Source organism: Lithobates pipiens, unplaced genomic scaffold (assembly GCF_037356315.1).
Source record: "Lithobates pipiens isolate NorthernLeopardFrog02 unplaced genomic scaffold, aLitPip1_a1.2 Scaffold_1, whole genome shotgun sequence".
In the NCBI taxonomy this organism is placed as follows: domain Eukaryota; kingdom Metazoa; phylum Chordata; class Amphibia; order Anura; family Ranidae; genus Lithobates; species Lithobates pipiens.
The window spans coordinates 199,892,180-199,907,400 of record NW_027507685.1 but is presented as its reverse complement, the minus strand read 5'-3'; positions in this window follow the sequence as shown (position 1 = coordinate 199,907,400).

Sequence of the window (15,221 nt, the reverse complement as noted above, 5' to 3'; positions counted from 1 at the left end):
CTGATCCCCCAGTACAGGTTTCCCCCCTTTGTACAGCTCTCTCTTCTTAGTACAGTTCCCCCTTCCCAGTATAGTTTTGACCCCTCAATACAGCTCTCCACCTTCATAATGCACACTTACCAGACCTGGGCATTTTACAGTAAGGGAAATTATTTCTTGGCTGGTTCATATGACTGGCTCCGGGAAGAAGCAGCCTGTGAACTGACAAGCTGCAGGAACAGCTTCTGCTTTGGATACCTGGTGCATCTGTCTGCATTAGCTCCCTTCTTATCTATGCTCCTGTGCAGGAATAATGTTTGGGAGGAGCTGTGGGTATTGCTGGAAGATTATTTTAGAAGCATGGTCAAGAAGTTAAAGTTGTCCTACCCACCCCTCCCTTGTTTGTCTGCTAGGTTGGATTTTATTAAGACTTGTCATGACAGCCTGGTGGGTAATGGGTCTTTGAGCGTCTGTGGAATAGTGGGATGATTACAAAATGTGGGGCCCATCTGGTGGTATAGTGTTCCCACTTTTGGTATTAGTTGTCTTCAGTGGGGCTTAGTCCCTTGGGCAGACAGAAAATGGTCAGTCTGGAGCTGTCCTTGAACTGGTGTGGTGCAGTTGGGGATAGGGTTATATCAGAGTTAATCCTTAGCATAAGACTCTAACCCTTTGTACACATGGTCGGAGATTCCGACAACCAAATCCGTCGGATTTTGTCTGAAGGATTTTGTCCGAAACTGTTCTATACACACGGTCGGACAAAGTTGTCGGAAAATCCGACGTGATGATGTTATTTCGTTACGACGGGACTATGTTCACGCTAGTAGCCAATAGCTTTGGTGTAGGAATTTGATCTGAGCATGCGTGGCACTTTGTGCGATCAGAATTCTCTACACATGATCGGAGTATGTCCGATCGTAGCATTTTGTCAGAAAATGTTACCGACATGTTGGAAAACTTGGTCCATCGGATATTCTGACGGAAACAGTCTGATGTAGAGCATACACAGTTGGAATATCCGACAAAACAGTCCGATCGGACACATTCCGTCGGAATCTCCAACCGTGTGTACAAGGGCTTAGAATCCAACAATTGTCATGTTATTTACTTTGGTTATTTTTCTTAAATTAATAATTGTTTCATTAGTTAATAAATTGCTGCTGTGGCTATTTAAAATCCATGTTGCACAATATGTGTATTTATTGGGGATTGCTTGGGGGGGGGGAGCAATTGTTTGGTCTTTTAAGTGCAACATAGCTAGAACTCGTCCCTGACTTTATGACACAGTTAGGCCCCTTTCACACAGGCACCTCCACTAAGCGGAATCCGCTTGTACAGGGAGGGATCTCTCTGGTGATCCCTGCTGAGCAAATGGAGGACAGGTCTGTGTTTGCTCCACTATGCAGAGCAGACACGGACAGGGTCCTGTTCTCCTCTATGGGGCAATAGAATGGAAACGGACCGCCTGTCCATTTCCATCTGCTCCAATCCGCCAGACGGAGGGGGAATGAGATCACCATCCATATGTTTTTGGCGGACAGGATCGGATAGGATGACGGCGGATGTCATAGGATATGTGTCCACTGACATCCGCAGCTCCATAGAAGAGACTGGAGGGTTTGATCAGGTCCACCTTAAAAACAAATAGGCAGACCTGATCAGACAGCCCATGTGAAAGGGGCCTTAAGTTTCTTAGGTGCTTGAAATGCAACATTCCTGGATCCTGTCCCTGCCATTGGGACACACAGTAACACACACATTCCAATTGTGAATAAACTCCTTGAATTTGTCCACTGTGTGGTGATCCCCCCAAAAGACGTTATCCTTTACTACGCCCCTCCCAAAAGTCCAAAGATGTCAAGTCAGGTGGACGTGCTGGCCAGTCAATGGTGTTGTCAAGGTAATTCTGTACCAACAAAGCAAAATGAGGAGGGGTGCCAAAGTCATCCATTGCCATCATATATGCTTCCCATATGGTGCCTATGCAGCATCTAATGACAGCAAGGGCCAAACAAGCTAATAATTTTACCTATTGATTAGTGACATTAAATTTGGTAGAGGACAATGATGAATTGTACACCCACAGGATTGCCCTTTACCAATAATAACCCCAGATGCTGACCGCATTTACTATCACAAGAAGATGGCATTCTATATAAATTGGAGGTCTGCATTAGACATTTACATATTATTTAAGGGGTGACAAGTGCTCGTATTAGGCCTACACAAGTGGTGTTTTCTTTGGGGCAGGTACCTCTCTTGAGCTGTGATTAGCAGCAGATGGATCTAGCTAAAGATGATTGGTAAGAAAGACTGGCATGGCAGAAGTAGCACAAGACAGCCATGGCATTCTTATGTCATGTTGGGCGTGCTGGTTCTGTAAAGGATAAAAAGTCAGCTTATATTATTTTACAACAACATTACATATGAAGTTGAGCGAGCATTTGTAAGCCAATGTATACTTAGTCCAGCACCGATGTAAGCGCAGCGTGGCTTGTAAAGCTCACTCCTTCACACCTTGAGCAGACATGATGTCCAATAGACTAGTATAAAATATACAGTATCTCACAAAAGTGAGTACACCCCTCAAATTTTTGTAAATATTTTATCATATCTTTTCATGTGACAACACTGAAAAAATTACACTTTGCTACAATGTAAAGTAGTGAGTGTACAACTTGTATAACAGTGTACATTTGCTGTCCCTTCAAAATAACTTAACATGCAGCCATTAATGTCTAAACCACTGGCAACAAAAGTGAGTACACCCCTAAGTGAAAGTTGTCAAATTGAGCCCAAAGTGTCAATATTTTTTGTGGCCACCATTATTTTCCAGCACTGCCTTAACCCTCTTGGGCATGGAGTTCACCAGAACTTCACAGGTTGCCACTGGAGTCCTCTTCCACTCCCTCCTCCATGGCGACATCACAGAGCTGGTGGATGTTAGAGACCTTGCACTCCTCCACCTTCCGTTTGAGGATGACCCACAAATTTTCAATAGGGTTTAGGTCTGGAGACCTGCTTGGCCAGTCCATCACCTTTCACCTCAGCTTCTTTAGCAAGGCAGTGGTTGTCTTGGAGGTGTGTTTGGAGTCATTATCAAGTTGGAATTCTGCCCTGTGGCCCAGTCTCCGAAGGGTGGGGATCATGCTCTGCTTCAGTATGTGAGAGTACATGTTGGCATGGTTCCCTCAATGAACTTTAGCTACCCAGTGCTGGCAGCACTCATGCAGCCCCAGACCATGACACTCCCACCACCATGCTTGAATGTAGGCAAGACACACTTGTCTTTGTACTCCTCACCTGGTTGCCGCCACACATGCTTGACACCATCTGAACCAAATAGGTTTATCTTTGTCTCATCAGACCACAGGCCATGGTTCCAGTAATCCATGTCCTTAGTCTGCTTGTCTTCAGTAAACTGTTTGCAGGCTTTCTTGTGCATCATCTTTAGAAGAGGCTTCCTTCTGTGACGACAGCCATGCAGACCAATTTGATTCAGTGTGCAGAGTATGGTCTGAGCACTGACAGGCTGACCCCCCCACCCCTTCAACCTCTGCAGCAATGCTGGCAGCACTCATACGTCTATTTCCCAAAGACAACCTCTGGATATGACACTGAGCGCGTGCACTCAACTTCTTTGGTCGACCATGGCGAGGCCTGTTCTAAACGGAACTCATCCTGTTAAACCGCTGTATGGTCTTGGCCACCATGCTGCACTCAGTTTCAGGGTCTTGGCAATCTTCCTTATAGCTTAGGCCATCTTTATGTAGAGCAACAATTCTTTTTTTCAGATCCTAGGACAGCTCTTTGCTATGAGGTGCCATGGTGAACTTCCAGTAACCAGTATGAGAGAGTGAGAGTGATAACACCAAGTTTAACCTACCTGCTCCCCATTCACACCTGAGACCTTATAACACTAATGAGTCACATGACACCGGGGAGGGAAAATGGCTAATTGGGCCCAATTTGGACATTTTCACTTAGGGGCATACTCACTTTTGTTGTCAGTGGTTTAGACATTAATGGCTGTGTGTTGAGTTATGTATTTTGAGGGGACAGCAAATTTACACTGTTATAAAAACTGTACACTCACTACTTTACATTGTAGCAAAGTGTCATTTCTTCAGTGTTGTCACATGAAAACTAAAATATTTACAAAAATGTGAGGGGTGTAGTCACTTTTATGAGATACTGTACATTCTGCTTGCAGTCATAAAGCTGTGCCATAGATTCTGAACAGAAGACAACCAGCCAAGTAACCATGGGTAGAATTAAAGATGACCTGAAATCAGGAAGCAAGCAGAAGAATTCTTCAGCTGTTAAACCCTTAGTTGTTCCCCCATATACCCTGCACCCCCTACCCCTCATATCAAATTTTTTAAAATATAGCCTTATCTCTTTGATGGATTCAAATTGGCCAGGGATACAACAGTTTAATGGCAATGCCAACATACCTATTAGTGTACACAAGCCACAGGCAGACATCTTCCTAAAAAATTTAAGTTGCAGTCCTTTTAGTTCATTTTGTTAAGGAAAAGGGGAGAAGGAGAGGTGTCAGGAGGCATCTACGTTGATGGTTAATGGTGATGTGCACCCTGCCACTGACAGTGTGGTCCATGGAGAGGGACATGTTTCAATCTACAGGCGGTCCCCTACTTACAAACATCTGACTTACAAACGACTCCTACTTACAAACAGAGGGAGACAACAGGAAGTGAGAGGAAATCTACCCCTAGGAAGGGAAATTCTCTCCTGTAAGAGTTAATATGGGGAAAATGTGTCTTCACTGATGCTTTATCACCAGTCTATGTTTCCCTAACAACCCAAAATTTTCAAAATCCAATTGTCATTAGGACAGAAAGTTAGGTGAAATCTTCTGAACAAGGGCACAGAGAGCAAAACAAATGTTACAGGGAAGCTAACCCTCCCCTATGCTATCCAAAATGCTTAAAAAGTGATTTTTTGGCTGGAGCTTCACTTAAAAAATGTACTTGTTCTGACTTACAAACAGATTCAGCTTAAAGAGGAGGGCCGTTTAAAAAAAAAAAAAATTAAAAGTCAGCAGATGCAAACACTGCAGCTGCTGACTTAATAAGCACACTTACCTGTCCAGGGCGTCCGCGATGTCGGCCGCCCGAAGCCGACCCGTCCCTCGGCTCTCGGGTCCTGGTGCCACCATTCTTTCTAAGGGAAACAGGCAGTGGAGCCTTTTTGGCTTCACTGCCCGTTTCCTACTGCGCATGCGCGAGTCGCGCAGCGCTTTGTGAATGGGACGCGTTGTGTTCTGGGACACACAGTTCCCAGAACACAGCGCGACCCATTACCCAGAAGACAACGTGATGAGGAGAGAAGAGAGAAGATCTCCACGGAGGAGGAAGAGGCAGATTTGGATTATGTGCCTAGCAACCGGCATTTCTAGTAAGTAAAAAAAAAAAAATGTTTTTCTAATTTTTAATGTATTTTTTTTTTCAGGGTGGCCCTCCACTTTAAGAAAAAACCTAGTCCCTATTTTGTTTGTAAACCAGGGACTGCCTGTACATGATTATGGAGAAAAGAGACAGCTTTCTCAGAAGAATAAAAAAAAAAGATATAAAATAAGTATAAAAATAATACCATGAAAAAAATACAATTTTAGTTTTTTTTAAATAGAAACCAAAACAATATAAGAGGGGTATTTGCCACTGTAAAGCTGTGGAAAGAGACTTGTTCCATTAGATGGTATAGGAGGAATTACAGTGCCAGGTGTTTGAGCTATCACCAAATTACTTAAGGCCTGTAGCTCTAATTGTAAAAGAAAATAATATTGATTTCATAGCCAAATATATAATGCCAAAATAAGTACACCGCAGCCAACTGGGTAAACATAGCAAGCCTAAAAGCATTCAAAGATAAAAAAGGGTGACTATCAAAATATGTCCCCTATTGACTTTAATGTGAACAGCATTTGAACCCCCTAGTTCAGTGATGGTGAACCTTGGCACCCCAGATGTTTTGAAACTACATTTTCCATGATGCTCATGTGCTCTGCATTGTAGTTGAGCATCATGGGAAATGTAGTTCCAAAACTACAAGGTTCGCCATCACTGCCCTAGTATAATGCTGCTGTGCAGTGCAGTGGACCAATTCAGCTATTTTTGCCAGGTGTATTAAGCTAGGTTTACACTGTAAGGTAAATCTTTGTAAAGCATTGTTGTTTTAATAATAAAAAAAAAAAAAAACATGTTATACAGTGCCTTGAAAAAATATTTGTACCCCTTGAAATATTCCACATTTTGTCATGTTACAACCAACAACATAAATGTATTTTATTGTGGTTTTATGTGATAGAGCAACACAAAGTGGTATATAATTGTGAAGTTGAAGGAAAATGATACATGGTTTTTAATTTTTTTTTCACATAAATATCTGAAAAGTGTGGCGTGCATTTGTATTCAGTCAATACTTTGTAGAATCACCTTTCACTGCAATTACAGCTGCAAGTTTTGCACATCTAGAGAGTGAGAATTTTGCCCATTCTTCTTTGCAAAAAGAAAAAGCTCAAACTCTGTCAGATTGGATGGAGAGTGTCTGTGAACAACAATTTTCAAGTTTTGACACAGATTCTCAATTGGATTTAGATCTGGACTTCAACTGGGCAATTCTAACACATGAATATGCTTTGATCTAAACAATTCCATTGTAGCTCTGGCTGTTTGCTTAGGGTAGTTGTCCTGATGGAAGGTGAACCTCCACCCCAGTCTCAAGTCTTTTGCAGACTCTAATGGGTTTTCTTGTAAGATTGCCCTGTATTTGGCTCCATCCATCTTCCCATCAACAGCTTCCCTGTCTCTGCTGAGAAAAGCATCCCCACAACATGATGCTGCCACCAACATGTTTCACGGTGGGGATGGTGTGTTCAGGGTGATGTGCAGTGTTAGTTTTCCACCATACATAGCATTTTAATTTTATACCAAAAAGTTAAATTTTGGTCTCATCTGACCAGAGCACCTTCTTCTACACCAGTAGCGTTGCTAGGGGGATGCGAGGAGTGTGGTCTGCTCCCGGGTGCGACTTGCTACAGGGTTGACAACAACCCGAGGGTGAGGAAAGCCCTTGCTCCCTTTGGCAGTTTTTTTTTCAGCTGGAAACCCAGCACCAGTGCCGCGGGTGTTCTCCTCCTCCTCTTTGTCTCTCACTAGCACGCTTCTGCCTGAGCCTGTCACAATCCACTCTCTACCCGGGCAGGGTAGCTGCACACTGTCCTCTCCTCTCCAGCTGCCGCCCGGGTGTTCTATGTACCTGAGCCGCCCGAGCTGGTGTGTTAGCTGGCAGGGGGGACGGGGAGGGGGGTGTCGGCTTGCAATGAGGGGGGGGAGCGGAATGTCCTCCACAGTGTTGTGACAGGTGGGGTGCTTTACTGATAAAGGCGGGTAGTTTGTCCTGGGGGGGCTGTACTGATAAAGGTGGGGTAGTTTGTCTTGGGGGCTATACTGATAAAGGGGGGTAGTTTGTCTTGGAGGGAGGCTGTACTGATAAAGGGGGGTGGTTTGTCCTGGGGAGGGGGGTCTGTACTGATGGAGGGGGGTGGTATGTCCTAGGGGGAGGGATCTGTACTAATAGAGGGGGTGCTTTTTCCTGGGGGGAGGGGGTCTGTACTAATGGAGGGGGATGCTTTGTCCTGGGGGAGGGGTATGCACTAATGGATGGGGGTGCTTTGTCCAGGGGGGAGGGGTTTGCACTAATGGAGGGGGTGGTTTGTACTGAGGGGGGTCTGTACTGATGGAGGGGGTTTATACTTAGTGGGGGGTCTATATTGAGGGAGGGGATCTGTACTAAGTGGGGGTCTATACTGAGGGGGGCTCATACATTGTGGAGGGAGGTACTGTACTGAGGGGGGGGGGGACTATACTTGAAAGTGGGTCTGTACGGAAGAGCAACTATAATTGGTGGAGGGGGGGTGACATCATGTTTTACCGCATTGGGGACACCAATCCTATTCCACATGTTTGGTGTTTCCCCTAAATGGCTTCTCGCAAACTGCAAACAGGACTTCTTATGCTTTCTTTCAACAATGGCTTTCTTCTTGCCACTCTTCCATAAGGGTCAGATTTGTGAAGGGCACAACTATTAGTTGTCCTGTGGACAAATTCTCCCATCTGAGCAATGGATCTCTGCAGCTCCTCCAGAGTTACCATGGGACTCTTGGCTGCTTCTCTGATTAATGCTCACCTTGCCCAGCCTGCCAGTTTAGGTGGACATCCATGTCTTAGTAGGTTTGCAGTTGTGCCATACTCTTTCCATTTTTGGATGATGGATTGAAAAGTGCTCTGGATATTTTTTTATAATCTGAACCTGCTTTAAACTTCTCCACAACGTTATCCTTGACCTGTCTGGTGTGTCCCTTGGCCTTCATGATGCTGTTTGTTCACTAAGGCTGGCCATACATTATACAATCTTATTGTACAAATTTCATTTAGATTTACCAAAACCATATAATATGAGGTCAAATCTAAACACTTTAAAATTGTGTGCAATCAGGCAGGCCCTTGCACTACATAGATGAAGGTAAATCTATAGGAGATTGAATAAGAAAATTGTATTGTGTATGGCCCACTTAGAATAGATGTAAGCTGCTGATATCTATAAAACCTTCCAGCCCTCTCAGAAGTGCATCCCATTCTGTTAAAATCTAGCTAAATACCCGTGGGAGGGTCTACAGACTTTCATACAGTGTAATACCGACAATGGTCTGGCTCTGGAGTCTGGATCCACCCACTTTCCTGTTATTGTTCTTGATTGATGTCAGCTCTTGGCTCGCTCTTGAGGCTTCACAGAGGTAGCTGCTCCCCCTCCCTCCTCCCCCCTCCCTTCTCTTCTGCAGCATGTTCCGATCCTCAGATAAATCCAGCAAAGATAAGAGCACTTCAGTCAGTGACTAAGGTAGGAGAAATCACTGATAGTAATATGTAGAGGAGATTTAAATATACAGCACTATCTACAAGAGTGAAAACGATATATTTGTAAAGCAGAATACACATATGGATGTGACAGCACACAGGCATTCCATGCATTACTGGTATAGTAAAATTAAATAAAATCAGAGCTTTGTGAATGAATCTTTTTATTGACTATCTGGATTTTTATATGAGCCAATTAAACCTTCTGTTCATCTACTTGTATTTTCATACTGAAGCACAGAGCTCCTCAGACATGGACAGAGCTTTGCTCCCCCATAATTGGTGTATTAGCTAGTCTTCATTGGCTGCCGGTCTCTACAAGGATTGAGTATAAGGTCTCTCTTCTTGTCCATCAATGCATACATGGACAAGCTCCACCTTATCTTAAGGAACTTCTTAGATTGCAAAATCTACCGCGTTCCCTTCGCTCAACTAATTTGAATTGTTTAGAGGTTCCAAAAACTAGGTTGAAAACCATGGGAGATAGGGCCTTTTGTGCTGCTGCCCCACGTCTGTGGAATGCTTTGCCTGATAGTCTGAGGGTTTCTCAGTCTACTGAAAATTTTAAAAAGGGGTTGAAGACTTTTCTTTTTAGCAAATGTTTTGTAAATTAAGCGGTTTGTTTGTTTTTATTGTAATTATGGAATAGAGAAAGAGACAGCTCCCTCTAAGTGCAGCAATAAAGTTGCTAAAATTTATTAAAAATGGTTAAAAAACACTCACATTAAATTAGTGGTGTACAGGCACATCAGGGATGTAATGTTTCATCCGTATGTCCACGGGGGCGACTCGCAGGGCTGTAAGGCAGGGTTTCAGGCATCTGACTTCATGACCGATGGTTGGTGTTCTGGTCTATTCCTTGTACAAATACAAGGAATAGACCAGAACACCAACCATCGGTCATGAAGTCAGATGCCTGAAACCCTGCCTTACAGCCCTGCGAGTCGCCCCCGTGGACATACGGATGAAACATTACATCCCTGATGTGCCTGTACACCACTAATTTAATGTGAGTGTTTTTTAACCATTTTTAATAAATTTTAGCAACTTTATTGCTGCACTTAGAGGGCGCTGTCTCTTTCTCTATTCCATTGTTTCCTAGAGCTACTTCTTGCTTTAAGACTGGCAGCCCTTTAAGGTACAGCCTGTACTGCTGATCCTCCTTATGGACTACTTTGATGATCTACAAAGACCCTGAACTTCTCTCCGAGGATACTGGTGTGTGGATATACCCAAAACTCACACAAAAACCGATATACTTTGGCTATATAAAGACGACCAATATATATAATCTTTATATCAACAATTTGTGATCATATTACAACGTATATAATTTTGGGATCCCCAGCGAGCGCCATAATCCCCTCCTTTATTGTAATTATGTAGCACTTTGAGGTCTTTTGATGGAAAGTGCATTATAAATAAAATGTATTATTATTATTATTATTATTATTACCCCTATAGAAATAATATTCCCTTCATTGTAAATAGAGTATTACAGGATAACATGCTGTACAGTGCCATCACATGCCATACAGTGTCATTACATGTTGTACAGTGCCATCACATTTCGTACAGTGCCATCACATGCCATACAGTCATCACAAATGCCGTACAGTGTCATTAAATGTTGTACAGTGCTATCACATGCCGTACGGTCATCACATGCCATACAGTGTCATTACATGTTGTACAGTGCCATCACATGCCATACGGGAATGGGGATGATGGGACTGTATAGGAGTACAGGGGATGGGGATGATGGGATTGTATAGGAGTATAGGGGATGGGGATGACATGACTGTATATCACTGCATGTGATGACTGCGTATGGCATGTGATGGCTATGTATGGCGTGATGGCACTGTACGGCATGTGATTGCTTTGTACGGCATGTTATCACTCTTTACGGCATATGATGGCACTGCATAGCTCCCAACTGTCCCTGATTTTGAGGGACTGTCCTGATTTGGAGCAAGGTCCCTTTGTCCCTCATTCCTCCTCATTTGTCCCTCATTTTGGTCTGATCTATATAAATGTAAATAAAATGCACTTTTTATCTATCAAAAAGTGTTTTCCAGCTCTAAACCTTTCATCTGATTTCTAAATTGCTGCATTTGTAAATTCCAAAAGCCAATATAAAGGAATAATAGTGGTAAAAAAAAGCACTTGTGGGTTTAACCAATCTTGTTTTTTGTACAATTCTCCTTTAAGGGGGTGTGGCAAGGGGTGTGTCCTATGCATGCATACTTTTTCTGATAGGTGTCCCTCATTCCCATCTGAAAAAGTTGGGAGGTATGGCACTGTACATCATGTTATGGCACTGTACGACATGTGATGGCTCTGTACAGTATGTGATGGCCCTGGGGATGATGGGACTATACAGGAGTACAGGGGATGAGGGGATAAGGATGGGATCAGTGACAGAGGGATGATTTGTATATGCAATAAAGGAGACTCTGGGGACATATCGGGGGATCACTTTAGATGTGGGGGAGTTGTCAGTCTCATTTCCTATGTACTGTACACAGGTATATTCTATACACATGTGTTCATTTCAGAGAACAGACACAGAGCACAGGTCACTATGCTCCTCACCATGTCTCCTCTTCTGATATAATACAGTGCTGTGTGTAGAGAGATTACCTGTGTTCATAGAAGTTTTCAGTGACAATCCCCTCTCCCCCCATCAGCTGGAAGAGACGCTGACATGAACTTTGAATGAATGAGTGAAGGGGGGGGATTCAGAGGACAATGGAAGGAACATCAAAGCCCAGGGGACAGGAGAGCTTGCAGATAACAGCCAGGGAAAGGTGAGGATTGCACTGCTTGTATCACACTATCTTTCTGCATCCAAGTTTTAGCTGGGGACACACTATCATGGAAGCAGAGGCATGTGAAGAACGTGTTTGTTCTAGATAGCAGCCTGGGTGTGCACCTCTTCACCAGGTACACCCACATGTCCTCCAGAGGGAGAGAGTGAAAGAGAGGCTGGATTGTGAAGCTGTATCCACCCCCTGGAAACTTTTGAACTGAGAAAGAACCATTAGAGGCTGATTCTGGACACTTCAAAAGACTAGTCTGCAAAAACTAAAGGGCTGAAGAAAGAAAGAAATGCAATGGAGGTATGAGAGTAGCATGTACTACCTATTTTTGCATTCCCATACTTCTCTTTTAAAGGGTCATTTTACTTTTGTGGAGAAAAAAAATAGCAAATAAAGAAAAAAATAATATAGCACATATATTTGTGACACTAATCATATTGTAAATTGAATGTTATTAAAAAAATACCTTTCCCTTTCAATCTGCAGCCACTGTGATTTTCAGGGAATGCATTGCAATATGGCTACCTGGAATTGTTCTGTACACAGAGTGTGTACTGACCACTCCCCAGAAACATAATTTCCTGCTTGAGCGATTGGCTCACCATTTTTATCAGAAGTGCGGCTAAGATACAAGTAAGATTTCAGGCATTCCCTACAACAAAAAATTCATTTTTGGAGATAATTTCAATAGGAACATATCTAAACGGATGCAGGCCCAGATGATTTCCTCATTAGTGCCCTGCAGCTGCACACCTGACAGTTAAGTGTGAAACCACTCCCATTAGACCCACTTGATACAGAGGCACAGACAAACACACAGGGAATTCTTCAGAATAACAAAAGGTAGGAATCTGCAACAAAGGTTGTTATAATCCTTGCAATGTACATAGATCCCCCAGAGGGGAATGTTTTTTTCTCAACAAAAGTGGAGTTACCCTTTAAGGTTCTCTAACAGACCTTCGCAGAACAGCTGTATTTAGAATGAGATTAAATTACACACAGGTGACCTGTATTTACTAATTAGGTGACTTCTGAAGGCAATTGGTTCCACTAGATTTTAGTTAGGGATTACCAGAGTAAAGAATATACAAGAGAATACAAACACATGCCACACTTTTCAGATATTTATTTGTAAAAAAAAAAATGTGAAAACCATTTATCATTTTCCCTCCACTTCACAATTATATGCCACTTTGTGTTGGTTTATCACATAAAATCCCAATAAAATACATTTATGTTTTTGGTTGTAAGATGGCAAAATGTGAAAAATTTCAAGGGGTATGAATACTTTTTCAAGGCACTGTATATGTCTCAGACATTTGATGCTTTTTGGAGGATGACCTTTGAAATTTAGATCCAACTCATAAGATTTGTATATTCTATGGGACCAAAATCACACTAGCATTGTACTAAAGTAGTACAGGAACATTTTCCAAAATCGCACTGTGCTGAGTTGCATTGATGTGAATGGGCACTATTGAAAGCAATGTGATTTTCATTGTCATGCGATTCTGTCCAACTCAAGTTGCATCTGAAATCACACCAGTGTGAACAGTGCCTTTAACTATGCTTCTAATAAATATTAAAATAATTAGTGCAGCGCTGTAACAATATATATGGAAAGAATATTCATAAACATTTTCACAAAAAAGTGACCAAAAAGAGTGTCCACTCGTGATTCTTATATTAATGCAGGTGACAACGTGCAGCTTACCTCACAATGTGGACTCCTGATTGAACAGGTGGGTCAAATGCACCTTCCCATAGAGCAGTGTTTCTCAAATCCAGTCCTCAGGCCCCCCCAACAGGTCACGTTTTCAGGTTTTCCATTATTTTTCACAGGTGATTTGATCAGTTTCACTGCCTTAGCAATTACCACAGCTGTTTCATCTGAGGGAAATCCTGAAAACATGACCTGTTGGGGGGGCCTAAGGACTGGATTTGAGAAACACTGCCATAGAGGGTCAATATACTTGAATCCACATCAGTAGGTTAAATCATCACCAGATGATTCCAAGCTCCTTAATGTAATATGCCAACACTCCAGATGGGCAAGGCACAGGCAATGAAAGGAGATTTATCGTGCTCTCTGTATGGAACTTGTTTTTATTTGAAAGTAAAAATTGCACTTACAGACATGGCACTATCACCCAGTGCCTGGTGTGTGAGCATTCACAAGATTAACACGATGATGACCGCGGGTGACCTCATGTGATTCCTCTGTTCCGTACGCGTTACGTCCTGTGGGGGAGCGCCTGCAGTTTAAATTTATAAAATGCCAGAATCTGGTACTATAATATGCATGCACATGAAATCTTTGTTTTTGGATTATCTAAAGAAACAGTAATGCTGTCTAGTACATGGACATAACTGTGTGGAGGAAGGGGAGAAATGAGAAGGACTCATTCAGTTATGTGTGCACATTCCTGCTTCAACAATTGAACTCTGTAAACAAAAGTTTTTTTTTACAACAAAGGTGCAAATTTCATATTTATCCAACTTAAAATAAATCTCTCTCTCTCCCCCCCCCCCATATATATATATATATATATATATATATTTATATACATATATACACAGTATCTCATAAAAGTGAGTACACCCCTCACATTTTTGTAAATCTTTTATTATATCTTTTCATCTGACAACAGTGAAGAAATTACACTTTGCTACAATGTAAAGCAGTGTGTGTACAGCTTGTATAACAGTGTACATTTTCTGTCTCCTCAAAATAACTCAACGCATAGCCATTGATGTCTAAACCGCTGGCAACACAAGTGAGTATACCCCTAAGTGAAAATGTCCAAATTGGGCCAAATTAGCCATTTTCCCTCCCCGGTGTCATGTGACTCTTTATGGCGCGTACACACGAGCGGATTGTGTGGCATACTTAGTCCGTCATACAATCCGACGGACAATCCGTCGTAGTTTCCACTGAACGGACTTGACCACACACGGATACACAAACAGTCCGTCAAAAGCTTGCGCGATGACGTGTACAGCACGTACGACGGGACTAGAAATAGGAAGTCCAAGACACAGCAAAGCACCCTTCTGCCGTGTAAATCCTTTCTGGGCATGCGCCATTCTTAGTCCGTCGAACTAGCATACTGACGACCGTATTGTCCGCTGAAACCAAAGTACGACGGACAGATTTTTGGAAAATCCGAAATTCTTAGTACTCTGGACTGCACGCTGAAAAAGTCCGCTGAAGCCCACACACGAGCGGATTGTCCGCTGAAATGTGTTTCAACGGACTAAGTACGTCAAACAGTTCGACCGCGTGTACGCGGCATTAGTGTTACTAGGTCTCAGGTGTGAATGGGGAGCAGGTGTGTTACATTTTGTGTTATCGCTCACACTCTCTCATACTGGTCACTGAAAGTTCAATATGGCATATCATGGCAAAGAACTGTGAGGATATGAAAAAAAAATTGATGCTTGTTATGTCCCTTTGACACAGGGTCTCTCAGGG